We start from the raw sequence: 27,461 nt of genomic DNA, 5'->3' as shown, positions 1-27,461 counted from the left end.
TATAAGGAAGACTGAGACATAGATTGGCAGTTGGTTGGGTCTATCGAGTTGTGGGTTTGGTGAGCCAAGCACAGTGAAAGGAGAGGAATACAAGGGAATGGGGGGGGTATTTTTTAAAGAGTAGTTATGGTGATTAAGCTAGATAAGGATGTGATTTCAGGGATATTGCAATTTCTGGTGATGAGAACCTTTGTGATGTTGTCTTGGGAATGTGGAACTAAGGGCAATGGGAATAAAAATGTGAGGTGACCACAGAGATGAGAATAACAGGGGTTGGAAATTTTACCAGGCTAGTGGGAGTAAAGAGAAATCTACGAACACACACTACAGCTTTGAGTAAATGAGATAACAGAGTTATCAGGAGGTAGGTAAAGCTATGGTAATGATTTCTTTTCTTTCTTTTCTTTTCCTTTGCATGAACCAGCACTCTCCTCTCTCCCCCACCCCAGTTTGGGGACTAGGGAGGCAGGGGGTGCTGCTGCTGCTGAGAACAAGCTTGTTCGCCCCATTTCCTGACAAGCACGTGTTCTTAGGAAGGCATATCAGTATTTCTCTGTGAACTTAGAATTGCATTTTTAAATTGATGGCCAAAATCAACATTATTCGATATGTTTTATTAAGGATTTTCTCCTGTAAAGGTTAAGAATCTATTACAGTGCTTCTCATTATGACATATTTCATTTTGTAAAAAAAAGTGTTTCTTTATTTGGTATCCAATTTCATATTTTTCACTATGTATAAAAGAAAATTGAAGTGTAATTCCAGAATGTACAAATCTGCTTTCAATGGAAGCAGGATTCTAGCAACCTATGACCAGACCACCAACATTAGTTGTATAAGAACCGTATCTCTTTATTTTTGTTTTTCCATTACACCCTGTGAGTTCTTATTTTGAACCCCATTTTGCATGCTGGCAGAAAACTTTTGCTGATAATCCAGGAAAACTCAGTCAGTTCATCGTCTTTGAGCCTTCGTCGTGTACGCTTTGCTGATTTTAGGTCCTTTCCCATCTCCTTCCAACTCCTGTGATTTGCATTTTATTTTCTGGGAGACGAAGTAGTAATGTCTTTTTGCAATTGCAGACAATGAGGAGCACTCCTTGACAATAGCTGAAGTTGGGTGCCTTCTATACACAACCGTCCCAAATAAACTGGGTTCTCACACCTAAGACTGGGGACTGGACCTGGAAGGACAGCAGAGGGCAAGACTTCTTCTGGCCAACACTGTCTTTCACTTCCCCTGAAAATTTTCCTTTTCATTATCTTCCATTTGGAGGATCTTTATCTAGACTCATGGGGGTAGTTGTGGTGACAAAGATTATCTCTATTCAAACTCACATTCTTCCAAAGAATTTGCCTCTTGAAAGACAATCAGCCATTTCCTATATTGTAAAAATGTAAACAAGGGACACCCAGAAATATACACAAATACTATCGTTATTTAATTTAACATATGCATATATGGATGTACCTGCAGATAAACACACAGACACATTCATATTCATGTGTTTGCATGTGTGTGCATGTATAATGTCAGATGGAATTGAGGGCAATAGAGAAAAATAAAGCAGGGTTTAAAAAGAAAGATCTCGGGACGCCTGGGTGGCTCAGTCGGTTGAGCCTCCGACTTCGGCTCAGGTCATGATCTTGCAGTCCGTGAGTTCGAGCTCCGCGTCGGGCTCTGTGCTGAACAGCTCAGAGCCTGGAGCCTGTTTCGGATTCTGTGTCTCCCTCTCTCTCTGACCCTCCCCCATTCATGCTCTGTCTCTCTCTGTCTCAAAAATAAATAAATGTTAAAAAAAAATTAAAAGAAAAGATCTGGATTGTGGGGTAGGGTGGAATGGCGAAAATAGGAAAGCTGTCCCTGATAAGGTGAAGATTCCATAGTGATCTCCATATTCTGGGACAAGTATTCAAGCATGAGTATTTAAGCACATAAAGCTCTGAGACCTGAGTGACCAGGTCATAGTGTGTGTGTGTGTGTGTGTGTGTGTGTGTGTGTGTGTGTGTATTCAAAAGAGAGACAGACAGAGAGACAGAGACGGAGAAATGGAGGAAAGGAGTGGGGGCAGGGAGGAGGACAGAAGTGGTTGGATACAGAGGTGGGGAACAGGATCAGACCTTCAAGTTCTGTAGGTCATGGTGAATACTTCACAGTTGAGTGTGAAGGAGATTTCAAACCAACCGTTGGAGGTGAATGGCAGGATCCAAGTTACATTTTCTAAGGATCACTCAGCTAAGTGGAGAATTTGCTCTTAATGGGGGAGCGAGGCTGGCCACTGGGCCCAGTGAGCAGGGTTATTGCAATGACCAAGTGGAGAGATGATTATGGCTTACCAGATAGTAGCTGGGAAGATTTCAGAGATAGTCAAGATGCTGGGCATATTTAAAGGTAGACCTAAGAGCATTTGTTGACGGATTAGATGTCGGGCGTAGTAAACTTATGAAAAAGAGTTGAGAGTTATTCTATCCCTTTTCAGATGGTGATTCTTAGCACATACAGTTTTATTGATATGCCCATCAGACTCATAAAGCATATCTAACACCCATATAATAGTAACATAGGCATAAGTTTCGTTGATATACGCAAGAGCAAAAGAGGCATTAAAGTTCCAGCAAAAGTATGTAAGTAGTTGTAATGAAGAGTAGGATTAGTGTTTGCAAAAGGCTTTGTAATGATAGGTGCTAACAATATCGTCAGGACTCCTATACCTTCTTCAGCCATGCTCCTTGGAGTCACTCTCATTTCAGAGAGATCATTTCTAACCACGTGCTACAACCACTGATCGAGTGTAAATGTTCACAGCGGTTTCATCTGAATTGCCAAGACAAAGATTTTCATACTCAGCATTAGAAAATGTATCATTCAGTAAACAACACTCCGCCTTTTCTAAAAAGGATTTTCAATATTCAAGACTATGCCAATTGAATGCAGTGAGATTTAATATTTGTATTATTGGTATGTTTGGTTTGTATATAATCTTAGACACAAAAGTTCTCCATGAAATATACATGCTCTTTATATTATTATACAAATATTTTTATAGTCAGACACGGACGTTTTGAAATTACCTGTGTTCCTTTTCTTTCATCCGCACCTGTCTAATTTCGAATATGGTATTTTTTTTGGTAACTGCTGTTTCCATGATAGCTTACATAAATTGTTTTCACATTTTATCTCAGCTTATGTCAAAACTACTTTAAAAGGTGTAAGTCACTATAATTATGGTATGTTGAGGCAATTGAAACCCTAGTGATTAATGAACTTAGTTCTTTAAGTCCTGTGAGTTTTATCTAAGATGTGAATCCCAATATTATGATATCAGTTTCTCTACAAATATGCTTTGTTGTATTCTTTTCGACTGCAGAGTGGTGTGGACCCAAGTCACCTGTATTAGAACTGTCTCAGAGAGGCAAATATCACAGTTGATAGATTACAGAAAGTAAGTGAACCTTTATTGGTGACCAGAATAAATGGTAACATTCTGGACAAAATGCACCATTCTTGGACTGTCCCCACAGTTTGTCAGATGATGGAACTGAGGCTGGAGAGAGAGATACAATAAATTGCAATTAAATGACGGGGACAGGATCCACCCCCGTTTTCACTGATTTCGACGTCTACAGCATTCCTATTCTATCAGACCCTCTTCTAACTTAGTTAAATGAAGTCTGCACACACAACATTTAAGTAGTTTCTAAAGGTCCCACAAAAAACGTGTATATACACATGTCTACCCACATATAAAATAGAAGAACAGAGGATCCTGGGAAAACATGTGCTCACTATGTAGAGTCACAGAAATCCTGCTGTTGAACTCTTCTGGGGGAATAATGAAGGTCCAGAGAAGGTAAGAAACAATCTTCTTACTTCTTACACATCACTGCTCATTAGCCTGCTCTGTACCACCCCCTGATCCAACCTTTAAGAGGATGATGAAAACTTTGGTAAAAGCACACAACACAGCACAGCAGCAATGATCATTAAAATACACGACAACGGAATCTATGAGATCAGGTTAAGGGAAGAGACACTGATGAGAATGGCAAATTTTAATGTTTTTAATGATTATTTTTATTTTGGGGGGGCAGAGTATGAGTCAGGGAGGGGCAGAGAGAGAGGGAGACACAGAATCTGCAGCGGGATCCAGTCTCTGAGCTGTCAGCACAGAGCCCGACACGGGGCTCGAACCCACAAACAGTGAGATCATGACCTGAGCCCAAATTAGGTGCTTAACCGCCTGAGCCACCCAGGAGCCCCAGGATGGCAAATTTTAAAATTACTCCCACACATAATATAAAGAAGTTGGTCCTATTTTCTCATCTGATATGACACACGGGGGGGGGGGGGGGAAGGTTTAAAATAGCAAATAGAAGCTTCCAGTAGGTGAAATGTTTGAAATACCGAGAAAAATATAAAACCTGTTTGTTGGTGCTATCGTTCGGTGGTGTAAATAACAACGACAAAAAAGGAACCGAATGGACGTGGGGACAACGTTGTGCTGATGTTAGTTTTTAGGAAAACGCTTGGATGCTTTTGGAATGTAGACTTTATATGTTAAACAGTTTTAAGTTCATGTAAAACTTGAGCAGAAGGTACAGAGATTCCCTATGTACCACCCTACCCCTAATGTAAGCACAACCTCCCCCTTTCCAGGACTCCCGCACCGGAATGGGACCTTCCCTACAAGCGAGGACCCTTCACGGACACACCCTTATCCACCCAAGTCCGTAGTGTATATCACAGTTCACTCTTGTGCATTCTATGGGATTTGGTCCCTTCTTGTTAAAAGGTAAAAACACCCGCATGTACAACAGGACAGAAAAAAAATACATCTTGCTGAGACCAGAGCTCAAGAGCCAGGCTGCTTAACTCATCCAGAGCCTAGGGAAGCTTTTCAACCAGGGGGCCAAGTTTAAAGACACTTGTTGCAGAAAGCGAACAGCGTTTGCGGTTGGACCGATCTCCTCTCTGGCTCTGTAACTTTGACTAACTTTAGCTAAATTGCCGTGATTCATCTTCCTTATCTCCAACCTGGCAATCATACCCAACCTCACAGGCCTTTGGGAAAGATTTAAATGAGTTCAGGTATCTGCAATAGTTCCTCTAACACCCAGCGCAAGTGGTTGTTCGGTGAATGATAGGTTTCCCTACATGTTCCAAATCTTGTTTTACTCAAGATGAGGGTGATCAATCCCACCCCTGTCTTCTTCACAGTACAATGGCGAAGGTACACTGAAATGAGTGACATTATTTTATTATCATTAATCACAGAGATCATGGGCTACTGTAAGGTGCCAGCCTCTAAAACAGGTTAAATTTGGCATAATGTAGACCTGCTAATAAATCTTGAGTAAGTCTCTAAAAATTATCAGAAAGCTGAAATTTGCATTATTATTACTTATAGAAAACTATCTATTTCACAGAAACCTCTAAATTTGCCATTTTTCCCCAGTTAGGTTATTTCTATGGGACTGTCATCTGCATGGGGAAATAGGACGTAAAAGAGGCACTCTCTCTGATGATTTCTTTTTTATCTCCCAGTCTAAAGAATGTCTCTGATATATTAAAGACATACCTTTGGCCATTAGCTTATGGCACACAATTTTTTTCTGAAAATTTAACATTGAAATCCAAATTTCTGCCTGTGTTTTGACTAGTATCCTCTTTCTTGACAATAATTTTGAATAATATTCTATTCTTTTGATTTATCGTCTTACTTTTTAAAGTTTATTTATTTGTTATTTTGAGAGAGAGAGAGAGAGAGAGAGCACAAGTAGAGGAGGGGCAGAGAGAGAGGGAGAGAGAGAGAATCCCAAACAGACTCCGCATTATCACACCCAGGAGCCCTGATTTCTCTTATTTTTTCACCTATTGAAAGAACTTTTCTTCTACTTCTCCATCTATTTTTGCATGCATATAACAGGATCAAAGATTTAGTGATTATGAATAACATTCAAATTCATGATTGTAATCTAGTACATTTCTTCTCATTATCCTTTGTATAGATTTACAGGATAATACAATAAATTATGTTATTTTCCTTGGCCTTGGGTTAATTCTATTAGAATCTGAGTTTATAATTTACACTGAAGTGAATTAATATTGGAGTGTTTTGTTGTCGTTTTAGCTTACCATAAATAATTATCTCTATATTCTTGACTGTTGACTTCTTATAAAAGATTAATGTAGAATTAGTGACAAAATGGGATTCTCATCAGCTATAAAATCCCATAAAAATTAATGCTTCCCAAGTTGTAATTTGAAAATTCAAAAGGCATTTGTGATTTAAATCTGTTAACTCTCATTATAAAACGTGTATTTCTGCTTCAGACATGTACATGAGGGCACACACACATTTTGTGCAAGAAGCAAGAAGTGTGAGGAAATGTCTTAATGAACTGGAATAAACTATTTATGCTAATGCATTCATACATTTTTGTGGTTGTTAACGTGAATTGTGGGAATATTGAGCCACCATGAGTCTAGATACATTTCTAAAGGTAAAATCCTTTTATGTTCCACCTTCGGAAAAATACCCAATATGTGACTGCATATCACATAAATGGATTTGGTAAGTAAAAAATAAAAATAAAATACAATATTTTCAGACTTCTTTGCTTGGAAATGATCTCATCGACAGGTTCACTATAATGCATTTTTTCCACGGAAGTTATAAATTATACATAACACCACATAACACTAAAGCATTAACATAACTTCACAATACAGGTCTATCACTGGTTAAATAAAAACAAAAAAAAAAAAATGAAGGCTTCCTATCTGACAGATCTGACTTTGCTATGGAATTACATATTGGCACAAATTTATTGTTAAAAGCATTTCAATACTAATTGCATCCTAATTTTCATTTTTGTCAAATATTTGATGTATCCGTTTGTTCAGATAATTTACATATTGTTAGCATCAACCAAAAGCTTGTCTTTGTTCTCCGTATCGTAATACAGTCTGTGCCAAAATGTGCCTGTCCCCTGTCCTCAAAAGAGTAAGATATAAATATCTCAGGGTGAAGGGTGGGTGTCTTTTTTTTTTTTTTTTTTTTTTTCATTTTCTCCTTGGTTGATACAGCCTACGGGGAGGGGGCGGGCGGAGTTCTAAACTGAACTTCATAAAGGGGAGTTCTACAAAACTCTTTTCCATCCAACTTCGTAGACAGTTATTCACCATTTTACTATTAGGTTTGCCTGGCTCATAGATAAAGAAAAGAATTCTTTCCATATTTTCCATACCACACCATTATAATCTATTTGCTAAGAATGCTCCAGGGGATCTAATACTGCCTTATGTTGTGTGCTTTTAGACTGAGGACCATATGTGGTGCTATCCCAGGAAACAGCAGGGTTCAGTTACAGGGTTGGATGCTTTTTTATTTCCTTACCCTAACAGGCCTTGCATTTATACATTGTTGCCGTCAGTGCTATTTATTTGGAATAATTAGTATACTTTTGGTGCATTTGTTAAGAATGCTATATACAGGCATTATTTCTATGTATCTCAATGTTCACAGCTTGGTAACTTAAAAGGCAGCATTCTGCGGTATATAGCAATGTCACTCACAAATAAATCTGAACATCAACCAAGTCTATTTTGGAAGAGGTAGACATTATTTTACTGCACAGATTGTCTGCCACCTAAAAAGGTGACTGTGGGGGCACTTTACCACACCTCACTGGATAGATTGATAAATGTATATCTAAGGCAAGACTGTATGATCCATTGGGTCTGCTTTCAAAATGACCATAATATCTTGGCTCATAACTTATAATATGAAGTGACTCTAATAATCTGAAGTGTATTCTCGAGTGCATTTAAATTTGAGTTAGTAATTCACATTTAAAATATCTATTCTGAGGCTATTCTCCAATCCCTAGGTTAATACAAAGACTAGGAGACAACTGGTAGAAAAAGACTTAGAATTTCTGCTTCCTTAGAATCAGAATCTGGGAGAACAGTAGCAAATCCTTTGGGGATGTATTTGATTTGGATTTTGATAGCCATTAATTGATCCCAGAGCATTCCCCATAATGGAAGACGACTCTCCAGGGAAGAGGAAATTACCTGAGTTTTATATCACCCGGGGGAAGGAATATTCTGACTCTAGCACCCTCTAGCCTATCTGTATGACCAAAAGAAGACAAAAAGAAGAAAAGAAAAGAAAAAAGCAAGCTAAAAAATACTTGTGAAGGTCACAGCCCAAGGACTCAGCTCCACTAAAAGAAAGACTAGGATTTAATCATAAGATTATAGGGGCGCCTGGGTGGCGCAGTCGGTTAAGCGTCCGACTTCAGCCAGGTCATGATCTCGCGGTCCGTGAGTTCAAGCCCCGTGTCAGGCTCTGGGCTGATGGCTCGGAGCCTGGAGCCTGTTTCCGATTCTGTGTCTCCCTCTCTCTCTGCCCCTCCCCCGTTCATGCTCTGTCTCTCTCTGTCCCAAAAATAAAATAAAATAAAAAAAAATGTTGAAAAAAATTTTTTTTAAATAAAAAAAAAAATCATAAGATTATAGAAAACTTCTCTCCGAGCCTCACTGCCAACCAACAGAAATCCCATGTAAAACATTAGATTTTAACTGAAGGGCTGGGAGACAGAGACATCTTCTAAAGAGAGTTTTCAGGAAAGTCTACAAAAATAAAGGAAAAGGAAAAGAGGATACAGGGAAATTTGAAAATTCTAGAACTAACAGCTAAAACAAGCATTAAACACAGTCAAACTCCTGGCCAAATTAACATAAAACCTCACACTAAGGGCCTAATTACCTCAACACCTATTAACTGACATCTCGTGTCCGCTTTCAAGAAAAATTACAAAGAAAAAGGAAAACAGCATGAAGAAACAAAGCAAACATCAGAACCAGTTTCAAATATGATTCAGATGTTGGTATTATCAGACCATGAATTTAAAATAACCAATGACATATGTTCAACCTCAATGCTGATTTCATTAGTTGTGTCCAGTCTAGTAATGAGCCCACCAAAAGTGTTCTTCATTTGTGTCAAAGTCCTTTTGTTTTTTAATTTATTGCATTTCCTTTTGATTATTTCTTAGCCCTTATATTAATCATGTACTCTACTATGTTGTCTACTTTTTCCATTATAGTTCTGGAACACAGATGCAAAAATCCTCAACAACGTATTAGAAAATTGAATTCAGTGATAAAGAAAAACATTAAACATTACCTCCAAGTAAGATATATGACACATATATAAGACTGGCTTACTATTTGAGAATCAATTAATTTAAGCTACCACATCCACAAGATAAAAAAGAAAACTCACGAGCGTATCAATAGAGGTTGAAAAAATAGTTCACAAGTTCAAATGCCCATTCTTACTAAAAACTCTCAGCAAACTAGAAATAGAGCAAAACGCCCTCAACTTGATAAAACACATGTCCACAAATGTACAGCTAACATCCTACTGAATGGTGAAAAACTGCATTCTCTGGGGAGCAAGGCAAGGGTATGGTCTCACCACTCTGCTTTAACTTCCAACTGGGAGTCATGATAGTTCAATAGACAATACAAAGCAATAAAGCTATACAGATTGGCCGGTGTCACGATTTTCTCTGAAGAGAACTCCAAAAGAAAGAATGAAAAAAAAAAAAAAAAAAAAGGAAAGATTGCTGGAATCAATAGGCAAATATAGCAAGGTTGCAGGAAACAAGGTTAACACAGAACAATTCATTTGCTTTTACATATATCACCAATGAATAATTGGATTCAAAATAAAAAAAATAACATTGACACTAGAACTAATAATAAGAACAGTAAAAACCCTAAGGTATAAATTTTTCAAATATGATCACTATGTAAGAATCTTGCCTACCACAGGTCATTAAAATATTCTGCAATGTTTTCTCATAGAAAATGTGTAGTTTTATTTTTTATGTCTGTGACTCATCTCCAAATAACATATGGTGTACTTTGTAATATTCAGGAATTCCCCTCTCATTCCTAGTTTGTTAAGGTTTTTAATTATGAGTGAGTGTCAGATTTTCTCAAAGGCTTTTTCCACATTTACGGAAATAATCATGTGAATTTTTGCCTGGTATTAATTTATTTTTGAATGTGAAGTCAACCTTCCATTCCTGCGCTATATTCTCTTAGTCATTATGGATTAGTCTTTATAAATTACTGGTGTGAATCAGGACCCCAGTTCCTGTGTTTCCCATAAATTAATCGAGTTCAAACATGATTCAGTGAAAATATTTTCCATTTTCTATCAAATTGCCTTATTGTCTCTATTAAAAAGGAAGAGACAAGTGCATGGTGTTCTATTCCAAGACTTGCAATTCTGTAACTCTGTTCCATAAATCTCTTCATTTATCCATATGTGAAATTGATACTATGTTGATATTGTGAATATACACTAAGACTTGAATTCATGAGGTGCAAGTCATTCCATTTTGTTTTGTTTTGTTTTTCCCAAGATTATGTTGGCCATTCTAGTTATGATGCATTTTCAGATAGAATTTATAACCATTAAATCAGCACAAAAACCAACACCAAAAATTATTATAACTTTCATTAGATGAGAGAAAAATTAAATGTGAGAGTTAGATAAATGTAGATAGAATTGGCATTTCAAACAATATTGAGTTTTCTAATCTGTATTAGAAATCTGTGTGCTTCTCCATTAATTAAGTTGTCTTTAATCATTTTCAGCAATATTTTAATGCATACCTGTTGTTATATATATATATATATATATATATATATATATATATCTGGATTTCATGTTTTTAATACTATTTTAAATAGAATATTTTAAAATTTAATTTTCCAATTCTTTGTTACTAGTGCACAGAAACTCAATTGACTACATATTGACCTTGTGTTCAATAACCTTGTTACATTCACTTGTTTGTTCTAGGATTTCTTTGAATCCATAAGATTTTACATAAATAATCACATTACCTACAGATAAACATTGCCCTTCTTTCCTTTCAGTATTTATGCCTTTTGTTTCTTTTCCACAATGCATGGGCTGGGATCATCACCCTCAGGGAGAGTAGGAACAGTAAGCATAGACATGTTTGTTCTGTGCATGGAAACCTGGGGTAAAGATTTCTTTAGATGCCAAGACGTATTGGGTATGGATGACAGAGGAGATTTCTCAACACGGTAGCATTTGAATTTACCCTGAAAATGTTTAGAAATTAGCTACAAGGACAAGGGGAGAGAGAAGACCAGAGAAATGCACACAGAGACACTGGGCCATTTTAGGGGAGAGGCAGAGTAGAAATTATGAAGCAGTTGGTTTGCTTAGTGAAGTTCTGGACGTAAGCACAAACATTTATTCCCCCACAGATCTGTATGTACTATGTGTAAAGCATTGGCCAAGTTTTTTTGCCTTTTCCTGCAAAGGTCACTCCCTTTATCTAAGCACAACACCTTCAATTCTACTGAGATGAAACATTGTGTGTGTGTGTGTGTGTGTGTGTGTGTGTGTGTGTGTGTGTATTTCCTGCTCCAGTCAGGAGAAGGGAGATTTCACTGAGACCCCCAGGGCCCTGAAGCTCAGGCAGGGGGCCACTTTGTGGGCAAAAGAAGAGCTGGTGGAGGGGCCTCATTTCACCTTCTTGAGGTTCAGGTAGTTGGTGCAGCCACACTTCTTATGCAGTTGACAGAGTGGGGGTGCGGTTGTATTTCTGGGCTAGCTGGAGGAGGGAAGCCGCCACGATCCCACCCCCCACCCCACCCCACAGGCCAAGGACCAGGTTCAAGGTGGACTCTTTCTGTAGTCTGAGAAAGTGTGGCCGTCCTCCAGCTGTTTGCCCACACAAATCAGACGCCGTTGGTCAAGCGGGATGCCCTCCTCGTCTTGGATTTTGGCTTTGACCTTCGCCATGGTATCATTGGTCTCAACGTCAAGGGTGATGGTCTTGCCCATCCGTCTTCACAAATATCTGCATCCCCGCGTCTGCCTCAAGGCCACGGCCACCAAACTACTAGGCCACCTCCTTGAAGAGAAAGTCCCAAGATAATTTTAAGAATATATTTTAATCACCAAAAGTGTCAGAATTTCAATAGGAGCTAAACTGAACCTTCCCAAATTAGGGCTTATACTGAAATTGCTTATACTAATGACTGAAAACGAAAAGGTACACCATGCTAGAGTTTGTAAAGTAAAGAAAGATGAAAAAGTGAGAAAATTAAAATTAACTCAAGTTTGAAGAAATGTGAAGAAAACTGTAGGGAATACATAATCTGTGTATGAAGTAGAGTGAATATTGGGTACCAAAGGGCCACAGAAGAATCCAAAACTCTCTCCCTCCTTCTCTCTCTCTCTCTCTCTCTCTCTTTTTCTCTCTCTGTCTCTTTCTCTTGCACACTTGCATATGTGGGTGCATTTCTGTGTTTGTATGAATATATAATCATGTGAAGTGTGTTATATTGTAGTGTGCAACTCGCTAGTTTCTTCCTTGTAGGAGCTAATTTAGGAGAAGATAAACATGTATTGGGTGTGTTTAAAAAATATTACGTAGAGAATGAATGCTATTTTAGCTAAAAGACTTGAAAACTTCCATGCCTGGTGACAAATACAGTTGTTAAATAATAACTAAGACTGTTTTCCCATTGAAGGAAGTAATTAACATCCAACTTGTGAAACATATAATTTGTGTGAGTGTGTAAATCTATACTCGTTGATTAAAACTGTAATCACTTTTTTTATGGATTTCACTTTGAAATGATTATAAAGACTTAAATGTTGGGAAATGCTATCTACATTGATATTGCCTCAGACTAACTTTCCTAGATCCTAGTCTGCAGGAAATGAGACTTGTGTAGAGAAATAAATAAAATACACCTTTTTTAAAGCGATTTTACTGGCTATTTTTTGTTTTTAAAGAAGTAGCTGGTCCAAAGGTAAATGAGAATTTATTATTTTTTTAGTTCCGCTAGAACCTCTGTACTCAAATTAATTTTCACCTTAATTTTCCTTGAAACGTTTGTCGCCCATGTCCAAAAATTTACATGCAGATAAAAATCAAAACAATTTATAATACCTTCAAATGCATTTGTCAGTTCATTCCTACGGTAAGGCAGAAACAATTTCTGAGAGAAAATATAATCCAATGTTAGCTGGGACAGTGAGAGTTTGATGCTGAGTTAGTCCCATAAACGTTCTTATTCTAATTCTACTTCTAACAGAAAACATGTCTAATTCTGTTTCTAACAGAAAACATTTGGGAGATTTGCTTTGCATGTATGTCCTTAAAGATTGCTTAAATAACTTATGTGACATATATCGAATGCGTTTTGATATTTTCTATATTAGAAAACTGTTAGAATTGCTGTGTGCTTTCCAAGGACACTTCTGTCTCTGGGTAGAGGGTATCCTTAGATGTGAAGTCTCTTCTCCCTTCCTAAAAATTTCCTCCCTATAATTTCTTATCGATACCATTGAACTCCTTCCAGACACAGATTATCACTCTTGCTGTTGACATATAAGGTGAATCTTCGGGATTTACTCTCCTTTACTTTCTGCATTCAGCCAGTCCTGCAGCCAGGGCTCTGAAGAGGCCAGATAACTTGGTGCATATTGCCAAAACTTCGGAAACAACACAAGGAAAATTGGTGAATCACCAAAGTAATAATCAGCAAACGTCTGTTGTGTGCACAGACACAAAAAGACATTTTGCCAACCAGTTACACTCGTACCAAAACATGGAACGAGGCGCGGGGGTATATTGTTATAAAGCAGCTTATACCCTGAGAAGGAGCGTCTGCGTGCTCCTCACAGTGAGAGGCTATAGAATTCGAATTTTCTTCAATGGTAGGGAATCTGGTCAGCGGTCACTTCAGGTCCGCCTTGGGGAACAGTTCAGGTTTTGCTTCCGACTTTCAGAGACACAAGCAAGGTATGACCTAGGTCAAGTTAGCCTTGCAACGTGGCTCAAATGAAGCTTTGCTGATGAACCTAAAGTGGTTTGTCTGCTCAGGGAATTTTCAAAGCTGGTCTTGTGTTTTTGTTTTTGTTTGTTTGTTTTTTGTTTTGTTTCGGTTTTGTTTTGTTTTGTTTTTTATTGTTAGCACCAATTTCATGAGCAGTCAAAACGCAAATAATTGCACACCTTACTGGACTAATTGCAAACTGATACGTGCTAAAATCAAGAAGGAGAAGTGAGAAAATCGGTGTCCATATAAAGTTACGTGCTAATGCGTACATCTACTCTATCTGTGTGTTTCCAATGCAGAACAACATTGTTTTGGGGCGCATGTATACATTGTTGTCTTTAGTCCGCTTTCTCTGGCAATTCTTGTTAGCACAATTATACTGTTGGGGGGGGGGATCTCTGGGATGTGACTGTAATATGGAAAACACCGAGTCACTATCTGGCTGACCCACGAATTATGACTCCCATAATTTGAAGCTTCGACACAGAAGGCAGTAAATAGTGTTGAACGATTAATATCAATATTGACAAAGTCACCTATAATAATATGTTCTCTGTGACTCATATTTTCTTAATGGTGAATTTTAGAGGAAATTTCCTTTATTACTTTTTTTTTTGTGCATAGGACAACAGATAATGGGACCATTAGGGATACTATTTCCAATATCCTCTCATTAAAGATAAATGATCAATTGTATTCTCTTATTTCTAATAAAGAGAGAAAACTTTCCGCCTTTTCTCCACAAGCTAGATATTCAAATGATCAACTTAATCCTTAGTTCATAACAGATTCAGGAATGGTTTCGAGTCTCCTGGGAAATCTCAGGATTAAAACACATAGGAAAGACAGGGCGGACGTGTGTATCACTCTCTCTCTTGAAGCCACCACCTTCTATGAAAATTCAGACTTATTAAAACAATAATAATAATAAGAAGAAGAATTAATAATAGTAACAAAAGGAGAGACCAGGACTTATTTTGCAATGAATTAAACCTGGCAACATGGGAAATGTCTAAGCAACATGTTTCTATTTCCATTATGTAAGAATTCAACATTCACACAATATTAAGACATATGTGTATGTATATATGTGTGGGTTACAGAAGAGTTACCGTGGTATATAAGCATAACCTTTAGTTTTCTTTATTGAAATATAGTTTGAAAAGTGTCTAAGAACATTTAATGTTTGCTTTTGACCACAGCAGGGTGGAACTATTATAACAATCCTGGTCAGAGGGACCGGGCAAAATGAAGTATCACCTGATAAACAAATAGTTGCAAAATGCGAAATCACAAAATTTGAAGGGATGAGGCAGATTTTAAGAAGTAGGCGAAGACTTGCTTCTGGAACTCAGGTATGACTGTGGCTGTCGGCCACGCAGGTGACACAAGCCTGAGTTGAAGCCCCAGTCTTAAGAAGGCTGGATGTTAATGAGTCTCCTGAAACCTTTCTTGCTTGCATGATCTCAGAAGCAGGTTTAATCTAATTTTGTGATGGATTAAAAATGACCCACACGTGTTCCTCTGGGAGGCACTGACAAGCGTCCGATAGAAGATTCATTGAATCCAGAGCAGGACAGGACAGGGAGATACCACAGGAGACGCCAGGCTCTCTGCAGAGAGGAACCGTCTCCTACCTCCAGAACTGGCACGGATGGAGAAGGGCCCAGCACATGGTTCCCACTGAAAAAAGGCAAAAATTCAAGAGAACAGTAAGCAGGCAAACACTTAGAAAAGAGCTGACAAACAGAAAAGAGAACACTCGGGTTGCCTTTTTTTTTTTTTTAATAACAAAATTTTGCTATTAAAGAGCTCAAGATCTATCTCATTTAAATGCAAAATAGAGGGCGCCTGGGTGGCTCAGTCAGCTAAGTGTCGGACTCTTGGTTTTGGCTCAGGTCATGATCTCCCCGTTCATGAGTTCAAGCCCCACATCAGGCTCTGCTCTGACAGTGCGGAGCCTGCTTGGGATTCTCTCTCTCTCCCTCTCTCCCAAAATAAATAAACTTAAAAAAAATTAAGTGGTAAATTAAAGAAAATAAATGAGAAATACAGGCTGTTAAAGTGGTTAGATTTTTAAACCTATTAAAATATTTCCAAAGCGATTTCTATAGACCATAAAAGCTCTCACACCTCAGAAGCCATCAGCTACCCGGAAACATGGCACCATTCCGGCCCCACCTTAACGTGAACATACCATGTTCGTTCTCTTCTCTGGAGTTTTCGGTTTGCTTTCCAACTGCTATTCCACATGTTCCCATAGGAAAAGTGCATGCTCGGAACCTGTTTCCACCATGGAGGAAAAGTGACATCTCCACAAGATACGCTTGCCCCAGGGACAGGGAGAGGCTCCCCAATTCTTTCAGCCGTGCTCATGCCAGTGGGAATCTGGAAGTGTGTGTAGAGATGGGACCCTCTTACCCACTCCACTGGTCTATTTCTATGTACTGGAATACACAGGCACATCATACACGATAAGCAATCCCCTCCACCCTGCTTCTGTGAATGGCCCCCAGTGCCCAAGATGAACGCGTGTTACTTTACTCATTAGACAAAAACTTATTTTAAACATGTCTACGTGAACTTTATATTCATCCATCAATGCCCAGGTTGAAATTTATTACTCCTAGAATGCCTTTCTAATTTTCTTCTGTATCTAACTTTATATGAAACGTCATGCCCCAAGAACTGTCCATCTGATATTATTATTTATATGTGCCCAGGTTTCCTTTTAAAGCATTAAGTTCTTGAGGTGTATGAATTATATTTCTTTTTTAATTTGTTTAATGTTTATTTACTTTTGAGAGAGAGAGAGAGAGAGAGAGAGAGAGAGAGCATGGATGGGGGAGGGGCAGAGAGAGGGGGAGACACAGAATCCGAAGCAGGCTCCAGGCTCTGAGCTGTCAGCACAGAACCTGATGCAGGGCTGGAACCCAGGAACCTTGAGATCATGACCTGAGTTGAAATTGGATGCTCAACAGAGCTACCCTCCACCCCCTTGAATTATATCTAAACATTTTCATGTGTCTCACAGGATCTAGAAAAGTGTCACCCTTAGAAAATATTCCTTCAACTGAAATCAATTAAAAGTTTTATTCTGAATTTGTATGGCAGATAATATATATTTCTTTTGTAATGAGGGCAAGGGATGATGGTTATGTCCCGGCTCTGTTTGTTTGCATTGAAAATACATAAACGAGGGGTCCGTTTATAAGGAGTTTCCTTTCCAAATCTCTAAGTATCACTTCAGACCGTAACCATCCACTAAAAACCAGATGCTGTAAAGCAATGTGCCAGTGTTATTTGGATTTATGGGAGATTTGAGAGAAAGTTCAGTGCTGAAATAAAAATACAAACCTCTGGGAACGTGGTGTGCAGGTGAGCTCGTAGGCACTCTGGAAGGCTACATCTTATTTTGATAATGGAGACTCTTACCTTGGTTTTGGTGCCATATTGAATCATGTCAATCCAGAAAGTTGTACTTCAAAACTGTGTGTCATTATAAAAATGAACACTAAGAAATGAAACTGTTCTGAAACGGTTTTAAACTTGCGAGATGTTAACCCTTGAAGTTTTTCCGCGACCCGTGACATCTGTCATTGAGTAAGTGTAGGTCATACCAACTTTAGTTGCCTGAAGAGTAGCTAAATTTATTTGGAATGGCAAGAGACTAAAATTATCTTCTAGCTTGTTTCACAGGGGTGCACCGTCTTTGTTCCTCCTAATTTATTTTTCTTTATGTTAACATGTCGTTGAGTTTAAATATTTTTAAGAACTAGCAAAAAAGAAGATTAAAAAATGAAAACCCAGGGACGCCTGGGTGGCTCAGTTGTTCAAGCATCTGACTAGTGACTTTGGCTTGAGTCATGATCTCATGGTTTGTGAGTTTGAGACCTGCCTCAGGCTCTATGCTGGCAGTGCAGAGACTTCTTGGGATTCTCTCTCTCTCTCTCTCTCTCTCTCTCTCTTTCTCTCCATCACTCTCTGCCCCTCCTCTGTGCCCCCACTTTCTCTCTCAAAATAAATAAAACTTTACAAAAATACCCATATACTCACCTTTTCATCAAATATTATAATTTGGTCTTATTAGTGAGAGCATATTTTTAATGAAGTAAAAAAATGTAGATATAGTTGGAGCCCCATTCTTGCCTCTTCCGGTTCATTCTTATTCTTTTCTTTCCAAAAAAGATCACTGTTTTCAATTTGGCATTATCTTTACTACACTTGTTAAAGACGTCTCTTTAACGTATAAAATCTTCACATTTCATGTAACAAATTATTGAATACTCTACATCATGACGCTCTTGCCCCATCCATTAGGTATTTTAAAATACGTATCCACGTCAGTGCACATGTCTGGGGACTCCTTCTGCCTCCCAGCTGCCTCTCTGGCTAAGGTTGGCATATCTTATTAGTCCCTAAACAAACAAACAGACAAAACCCCAGCTTTTGGTTTCAGATTTATTGCCACTTCATCTCTGGTGACATCAACGTTTTTCCATTTCCCAAGAAGTCACACTTTCCAAGAGTTTACTCTCGCCTAGTGCTATCATTTCCATCCACTTTTTTTTTTACATCTGGTCTACTTGTTCAAGCAGACAGTAGCTTAAAGCAATCACTTTAACAAAAAAAAATATTTTTTTAAGTTTATTTGTTGATTTTGAGAGAGACAGTGCAAGCGAGGGAGGAGCAGAGAGAGAGGAGGAGAGAATCCCGAGAAGGCTCTGAGCTGTCAGCACAGAGCCTGAGGCGGGGCTCAAACCCAGGAACCGTGAGATCCTGACCTGAGCTGAAACCAAGAGTTGGTCGCTTAACTGACTGAGCCACCAAGGTGCCCCTTTTTTAATAAACAACAACAACAACAACAACAACAACAACAAATATATATATATATATATATATATATATATATATATATATATAAAACACACTGCTATTCAAACAGTTTTTATTCGTTGTCTGTCTTGATTTCTTTACCTGAGTTTAAAACGACCAATTACGTTATTTTGTGTGATTATTTTGAAGTTATTAATTATTGCCTTTAAGCTTTTGTTTTGCTGTGGTATAAGACACATAACATAAAATTTACCATCTTACCTATTTCTAAGTGTACAGTTCTGGAATTAAACGGTGTTCAAAACCTTTTCATTCCGCCAGACTGAAACCCCTTATCTCTCCGAACCCAGGCCCCAAACCCTGGTTACCACTGTTCTACTTTCTACTGCTGCACATTTGACTACTTTAGAGACCTCGTATATTTGAAATCATACAGTACTTGTCTAATTACGTATGGTTTAGCTCACTTATCAGGATGTCTTCACGTTTTGTTCGTGTTGTAGCACGTGACAAGATTCTCTTCCTTTTTAAGGATGAATAATCTTCCATTGTATGTACATATCACATTTTTTTTTATCTCTTCCTCCCTTGCTGAACATTTGTCTTGCCTCTACATCTTGCCGGTTGTGAATAATGCTGCTGTTTCCTTTAAGCTTTGTATTGTTGCGTTAGTCTGATTTTCTTCAATGGTAGATTATCTATACCTTGTAACTTTAAAAATATCATTTTATATTAGGTAATCTACAGTATTACTACCATATATCTAAATACGACTTTATTTCTTTTATCTTTCATGTGAAAATCACAGTCACTTGTAGTAGGAAAGAAAATCCTTTTTCACATTCCAGAAAAATGATTAGGTATATACATTTCCTGTTTGTTTCTCCTGAAATTACTATTACACACACATTGGAGATTCAGTTTTTATCCCACATGTCTATAATATTTCTTAACATTTCTATTTTTGACTCTCTGTACTGATTTTTATATAAATCCCTTATTTCTATCTTCATTACTATTTTTTTACTTTATCATATCCAGTCTAGAATGTGTCCCAATCATTTGATATATTGATTGTTTTTTGAATCTACCTCTTCTTACTTTATATATGTCTGTTTTGTGTTCAAACTCGGATACTACTATAATTTAAGAGGGAAATTATCTTTCAAAGTCAGAGAGTCTGTTATAAATTATGGGAAGAACTCAATTCCCTAACCCTGCACTGTTTTATATATTTGTTATACAACTCGGTGTTAACTATAAATAATGTGTATTATAGTCAAACACAATTATACAAAGAAAAAAAACACAATTATGCTAAGCCTAATTGTCAATCCATCAATTAGGTATGCCAATCTCATATAATAAGCAGTGAACTTCATTCTCTTTCATAAATGATCCTAAGATTCAGTGATATGCAAACAAACGGTCTCATCCTTGAAAATTAAGTCTTTTCTGGGGTGGTAGGTAATGTCCACTGACTAGTTATGGGTGATGAATTTGGCCTATTTTTTTGTGCTTCTGGAATATTCTATAGTCTAAAGCAGTGTGAAGAGTTAGGAATAATAAGGAGATGGTATGGATCTCTGATTTCAAAATTCGACAGAACCTAATTTTTAGGTACACGTTCAACGCTAAGTTAGCTATTTAAGAATGAACTTAATCCCCAGAAAAATAGTGAAAGATCTGAATTAGTATACAGATCCAAATGCAAACTGTCAGAGATGCTCTTTGAATGCTTTCATAGGCCAGTCAGTGTTTCTACATGTTCTATATTTTAGTCATTAAATACATCTTGAAGAAGAGGTCGCTATTATTCTGCTTTATTTTAGAAGCAAAACTGAGGCTCATAAAATCCAATCATTGCCACAAGGTCACATAGTAAGCGGCACAGCTGGGGTGTAAAACTAAGTTCCTTTCCTCCAACTTCAGGGTTCTTATTTTATCATCGCTGCCATATGGAAATACCAACTTGGCGATTCATCTGTGATCTTTCCACTGCCTCTTGTGTTAGTGTGGTTAACTTCCAATAAAAATCTAACGACAACATTTCCTTTGGTCATATCATAGTGAGAATGCTTTGCAAGCTTCTAAGAAAGAAATATCTTTTGAGTCTTGGGTTTTCTCACAGCAGGGAATGCCATTAAGATGTCCATTCGTGTCGCAGCTCCCTGAGAAGAGAATGACAGAATAACTCAAGGGTGGAAGGAGAGATTCCCGGGATAGGTACAAGATTGGAAAAGGCAAACTGAGACAACTCCAAGTTGAATTCCTGTCTGGGGTTTAGCAACAACTATCCAGGGAAAGAATAACTCACGGGGTGATGTGGCCCCTATCATACTTCCCGCTAGGTCTGCCACTGTGTTTACCAGCAGAGCAGTGCTGAATTACTTCGGAAGCTGAACAAGGATGCCTGTTCTCAGTGACTATATAGGCGGCCACATTGAAGGGAATTCCTAAAAGGTTGCGTGATGTCGGGACACCCAGGTGGCTCAGTCAGTTGAGCGTCTGACTTCGGCTCAGGTCCTGATCTCAAGGTTCTTGAGTTCAAGCCCCATGTCAGGCTTGCAGCTGAGGGGCAAAGAGTCCACTTCAGATCCTCTGTCTCCCTCTCTCTGCCTTTCCCCCTGCTTGTGCTCTCTCACAAATACATACACATTTGGGAAAAAAAAAAAAAAAAAAAAAAAGATTGCATGAGGTCTTTCTCATCTTCAGGACCAAACTGAAATCTCTTGCCACTTTTTCTCTTGTGGACCCAATGTGTGCTTTACTTTACTTGTTGTTTATTTTCCCATCGTAAGGGAATGGGGATTCCTACCAAATACTTCTATACAGTTTGTCTTCATCACTTGATTGTAAAAGCTCAGTAACGTATAAAATTTTAAATGCACATTACATAAAGCTGTGTATATGACAACCTGCCATAGACCTTGATTGGACGTGTAGTTCATAGAGGAAGAGAATGAGCACAATGGACTTAAAAGCAGAGCGTGGGGGCACCTGGGTGGCTCAGTCAGTCAGGTGTCCGACTTCGGCTCAGATCATGATCCCACAGTTCGTGAGTTCAAGCCCCCGCGTCAGGCTCTGTGCTGACAACTCGGAGCCTGGAGCCTGCTTCGGATTCTGTGTCTCCCTCTCTCTCTGTCCTGTCCCCGCTCCCACTGTTTCTCAAAAAAAGGAATAAATGTCAAAAAAATAAATAAATAAATAGAGTGTGTACTCTTGCTTCACCCAAAAAGCTTGACCGACTCTATGTATTAATATTGTCTGAGAACATTTACGGTTGGAATAGGATGGATAATCAAATCTTACAAACGTTCATACCCTTCAGTTTCCAATTTCCCCAGTGACATGGAAATTAGCTGTTGAACTAATCAGACTAGAACTGCCAGAAGTTGCTGAGGCCACAGGGGCAGGTCAGCCTGGGGAATCTGTCCACTGAAATTGATGCCATTCAGCCCAATGGGAGCTGGTGGCCAGAGCCTAAGTCCGAGACGATAAATGTGCAGTCTCTTTTCGGCTGGCATGGCTTCCCAAATATTCATACTGATCTTTTCCCTTGAACCTCCTGGGATTTCTGGCTTTGGGCCAGAAATCGGGCAGATCTGTTGAACTGGTCTCTCCTGACATTTTCTCTTTATTATTTTTTCTTCAATAGATCTCTAAAATAGCTTCTGGATAACTTTCTTAAACTATATTTAAAATTCAATAAAACTGAAGTAGGAAATTTTCCAACACAATGGACAAAACTTATAGGGTTGACAGGTGCACCTGTAGACTAATGATCTCTATTAAGGTGACAGGAATTCTGGCAGGTTAAGTGATTTATCCAATGTCAAAAAGTCAGTGAAAGGCAAAACTTGGATAGACTACACTAACAATCTATTATTATTATTATTATTTTGCTATCACAATTCCCTATTCAATTCAGTCAAATATCTAATCTTCGTGGATATCATGAAGGCAATAAGCAGGCCTAAGTTAGACCTAACTCCTAAAAGTTGCTGGTATTCATATGATCTAAAGAGAAGTGACTTTTCCACTCAGTAAATGCAAAGTTCAGTTTGGTCGATAGGATGCGTAGATGGATGTGTAACTAAAACATCAACGTGCCAAACATACCAGAGGATTAAAAGTTACAAGAATGGGCCACTTAAAGCACCTAGCGCTGCATGACAAAGCATTGGGGAATATCACCTCAGCGGTATGCCTCAGTTGCTGTAACATGAATGAGATAGATGGGTGATCTTGGCAATCGTTCTTAGCTCACAGACTACAAAACAGTGACTCAAAGCTAAGGAATACACTTTCCCAGAGCCTCCTGTTATTCTCAGGGCTACAATGTCAAGGTTACCAAATTCATGAGAAAATCACTGAAAAGCCAGAAGGAACTCGGGTCATCACAGTGCATAACTTTCCTGTTTTGGTGCATCTCACATTTTGGGGGATAATTTGCAAGTTTGCTTCAGGAGTGGGAGTAGAAACTTATGTCATTTCTATCTCTGTCATAAATGATCTCAGGCCCTTGACTTTCCCTACTGTAGGCTCCTCTTAATTCTCTGTCCAAGTCAATGTTATCCCACTTATCGTTGGTCGATCACTCAATTAAACTAAGCTATAATCTAGCATAGCTCTAGCTGGCAAATAAGTTCCAAATAAATGACAAAAGTTAATAAATACATGCAGTAATATGCATTCAGGTTGAGTCGTTTTTGCACTAAGTGGATGGCTATTTTCAACTTGATGGTACACTCAGACCTTTATACTTTCGGCAAACGAGAGCACAAATCTCCCGGAACAAAGAGAGGAATCAATTCTGAGGCAGGGGCAGAGCAGTTGGGCGGAGTTGCCTTTTCTTCCCCAGGGTGGAGTGCCTCCCCTGTTCTCACTACATCTGGCAGCACAGATGGCAGGAAAATTAATAGGAGGGAGGAAGCATTGACCTCATGTGGATATAAACAAGTCCTGAGACTACACACGCAGACAAATCCGATAATAGCCTTAAAAGAGACCTTGAAAGTTCATTGAGTTCAGCTCCCTGCTGCTGGTAGAGCTGTGCTCAACAAAGTCCGATGTCCTGGGTGAGCATCCTTGAGGTCACGTGTATAGAGATCCTAGAATAGGTCACTGAGGACAGCCATGCAGTGTATCTCCCTAGGTAAGTGTTGAAGTAGGATATGAGCATCTGTTTTATATTAGTATATCCTGGTGGAGTTAGGAGACGAGAAAAAAATGACTACTTACGTGCTCCCTATCACATGTATTCAACCCATTATTGGAATCCTCAGAGACAAAGAGCCTGTACACAGATGTTCACCTTTGAACACATTTGTAGGGTTAACCCAACCAGCTTGTTTCGAGAACTTGCTGGTAGTTCACATCAATCACTAAACAAGTTTTTTGTTGATCGAAGAATCATTGAGCTGACAATGACCTGGGTTTTGTCCAGCCTGGACTGGCTATTCAGACATGGCTGACAGGCTCCCATTAAGAAGTGGCCCCATTGGCAATGGGCTTTAAACCAAGGCCCTTTGGAGGGTTTTAAGGAAAACTGAGCTTTTCTGATTAAAGGGATAAATGGGTCTCACGCTGTGCTTTCACCCCTTCTACTTGCCTTGAACATGGACTTGATGATATACTGCTACCATGGAAGTAAAGCAAGAGAATTGCAAATTGCTGATATTGTTCCAGCAACTTTCCTGGCAACACATTTTTGTTATATGAAGATAATTAAGTCCTATTTTTGAGCCAGGAACAATCTATTAACTTCATCTAAAATACACCTAATTGATGGACTTGCTAGTGCCTGAATATTCTGTAAAATGTCTTAACTACAGGGGCGCCTGGGTGGCTCAGTGGGTTAAGTGTCTGACTTTGGCTTAGGTCATGATCTCACCGTTTGTGCTGACAGCTTGGAGCCTGGAGCCTGCCTCGGATTCTGTGCCCCGCTCTCTCTCTGCCCCAACCCACTTGCGTTCTGTCTCTGTCTCAAAAATAAATAAACATTAAAAAATTTTAAATAAAAAAAAAGAAAACTTGTTAAAACACAGATATGTGGCCCCAGTTCCATAATGTGATATGATAGGTCCAGTTGTAGAGTCCGACAAGTTCAATTTCTAACCAGCTCCCAGGTGATCCCATTATTGCTAGTTTGAGGACCACATTTTCAACAGCACGGGCACAAAAGATTTCAAGTGATGCTTGTTATTAACACTTCATACATGCACTTCAATATGGGAGAGACCAACTGTCGTTGAGAAAGGTGTTGCCATATGCTCCTTCAAAGCCATCCTTCTATTTCGTATTTAATATGACCACTACATAGCATTGGCAAAATCCTAGTGGCTATGTGGATCAACAGCCTGATTTCCCAAACATACAATTCATAAACTTATGCATAAACATGTATAAATAAGTGGCCTCCCTCCTTCAATTATGATGGCTATTTTTTTAGTGGGCCCCTCCATTGCTATCTTTAGAATTCATTATGACTCATTCCAGGCCCTACTGCATGTGAACCATTTTTAAAAATATGTTAGAGCGATTATAAAAGGGCACATGGAATCTAAAATTCACAGAAAGATACAAGACTGTCACGATGCAATGATCACGTTTCAGTTTGTTTTTTTTTTTTTTTTTTTTTTAGTTTCCGTTTAAGTAAGGAAGAAAGCATGTTTTTTACTAATCAGTATTCTTTTCTTCTGTTTCTAGTTTTAATCACACGCACACACACTCACGGACACACACACTCACAGGTTTCGCATGCTGGAGAATGCGGGGAAGATGCCTCTTTACTGTTGATGGAGAGGACAGGATGCTGTGATGAATCTCATGCAGCAGGTGTCTGATGGACTATTCTTTAATCTCTGCTTTGGGAAAGAGCAATCAAATGGTAGCTGTTGGTATTTGTTTAATAAAAACTCCAGATGTTGACAACGTTTCCCCATGGCCATTGATATATCATGATTTGCACACAGCTGCTGAAAAACCATCAAGCCCCACTACTTCGTGAATATCACTGGGAATAATTCTTTTTTTCTTTGTGTGTTTTATGCACAGCCCTCATGGCATGACTCACATATTTCTTGGGTGTTAAATTGAGCCCGCTAAATAAGATTTATTCACATTTATTCTCTTACACTTCTGTAAAAAGCTCTATCACACGTTAATGGGGGCATTCTGATGTAACAATAGAAAGTCATCATTTTCAGCCTCTAGTTACCCTGGAAATGCAGCGAGCAACACATATTTATACAGGGCACCGTTTTGGCAAATTGTTCTTGTAAAGAACACAGAACTTTGAACACAGGCTACGAGAGTAAAGCACAAAGATTTTGTTGATTTATTAAAGGGCAATTCAGATTCAGACTCACTCAGCATTTGAATTTTTCCTAGAGTTAAAAAACAAAACAAAACATTTCCTTACTTTTATTTTTTAAGCAGTCAGCAAATGTCAGAAAGGGGAACATATTAAATTTGTTCCACGTCTGCTGAACTATTTTCAGAATGATTTCTGTGTTGCTTCAGGATTGATAGGTGGTTGTCCCCCAGAGAGCAAAGACGAGTTCTCTCTGGATCTCATAAGCCACACAAGGGGGTGAAGGGGGGCTAACAGGAATGAAAATGGTGAACACAACAAATGTCACATACGTTCCTTTCTTGTTTTTCCGTGCAGTTACTCATGGGCGGGTTCTTGTAAGAAGATGTGGGTAATCCTCCCGAGTCCGGCTTCGTAGATCACCTCAGATCCACAGCAGACCTGGCCATTCTCTCTTTCTCTCTCCTTCTCTCTCTGTCTCCCTCCTCTGCCTCCACGCTCTCAGTGTCAGAATAGGAATGGCCCAAGCCACACATAGCAACGCTGAACTCATCACCAAAATGTGTGTGTTAAAAATCCCTTTGGTGACACTGAGTGATTGCAGAATATTGTGTCAGGCTCCTACTGCTGCTGTAACAAATTGCCACACACTTCCGGGCTTAATTCAGCAAAATTTATCAGCTTACAGTTCTGCAGGTCTGATGCATGGGATGGGTTTCAGCTGATAGAAATTTTGGTGTCACCAGGGCTGATTGCTGTGGAGTCTCTAGAGGAGATGCCATTTCCTTGCTTCTTTCTGGAACCTCCTCCATCCTCAAAGCCAGCAGACAGCACCTTCCAATGTCTTCCTTGCGCTTCCTTTGCTGTGTCTCATGTTTTCTGGCTCTCCTTCCTCCCTCATGTGAGGGTCCTTGTGATCACATTGGTCTCCCATGGGGATTCCTGTCGAAACTTTTTTTTTTTAATTTATCTATTTATTTTGAGAGAGACAGAGACAGCGGGATCAGGGAAGCGGCAGAGAAAGAGGGAAAGAGACAATCCCAAGCAGGCTCCACGTCACAGGCACAGAGCCCGACGTGGGGCTTGAACCCACTAAACCCTGAGATCATCACCTGAGCCCCAACCAAGAGTTGGGAGGTTTAACCGAATTAACCACTCAGGCACCCCTCCCATCTAATCTCTTATCAAAAGACCCTTAACTTCATCACACCTGCAAAGTCCTCTTTGTTCTGTAACATGCCACATTCACAGGTCACAAGGACCATTGCACACACATGGGCGGCTGGGAGTGGAGGGTAGACTATTCTGTCCACCACCAGCCCTATAGAGAGTGTATGCTGTCCTTACAAAGCCCAGATGAGACCATGTCATTCACCCACACTCTTTA

General features: G+C 39.0%; 1 long non-coding RNA gene across 1 annotated transcript; it reads left to right on the top strand.

Moving 5' to 3' along the window:
• The first annotated feature begins 253 nt into the window (after positions 1-253).
• Positions 254-25,696, top strand: LOC132680257 (uncharacterized). Its single transcript, XR_009610591.2, has 3 exons — positions 254-364; positions 3,368-3,442; positions 25,468-25,696. It is a non-coding gene; the product is annotated as an uncharacterized LOC132680257 (long non-coding RNA).
• Positions 25,697-27,461: the final 1,765 nt, after the last annotated feature.

Source organism: Panthera onca, chromosome A1 (assembly GCF_046562875.1).
Source record: "Panthera onca isolate mPanOnc1 chromosome A1, mPanOnc1 haplotype 2, whole genome shotgun sequence".
NCBI classification, from domain to species: Eukaryota; Metazoa; Chordata; class Mammalia; order Carnivora; family Felidae; genus Panthera; species Panthera onca.
The sequence above is the reverse complement of the archived record's forward strand: the minus strand, read 5'-3'. Positions and strand labels throughout refer to the sequence as shown.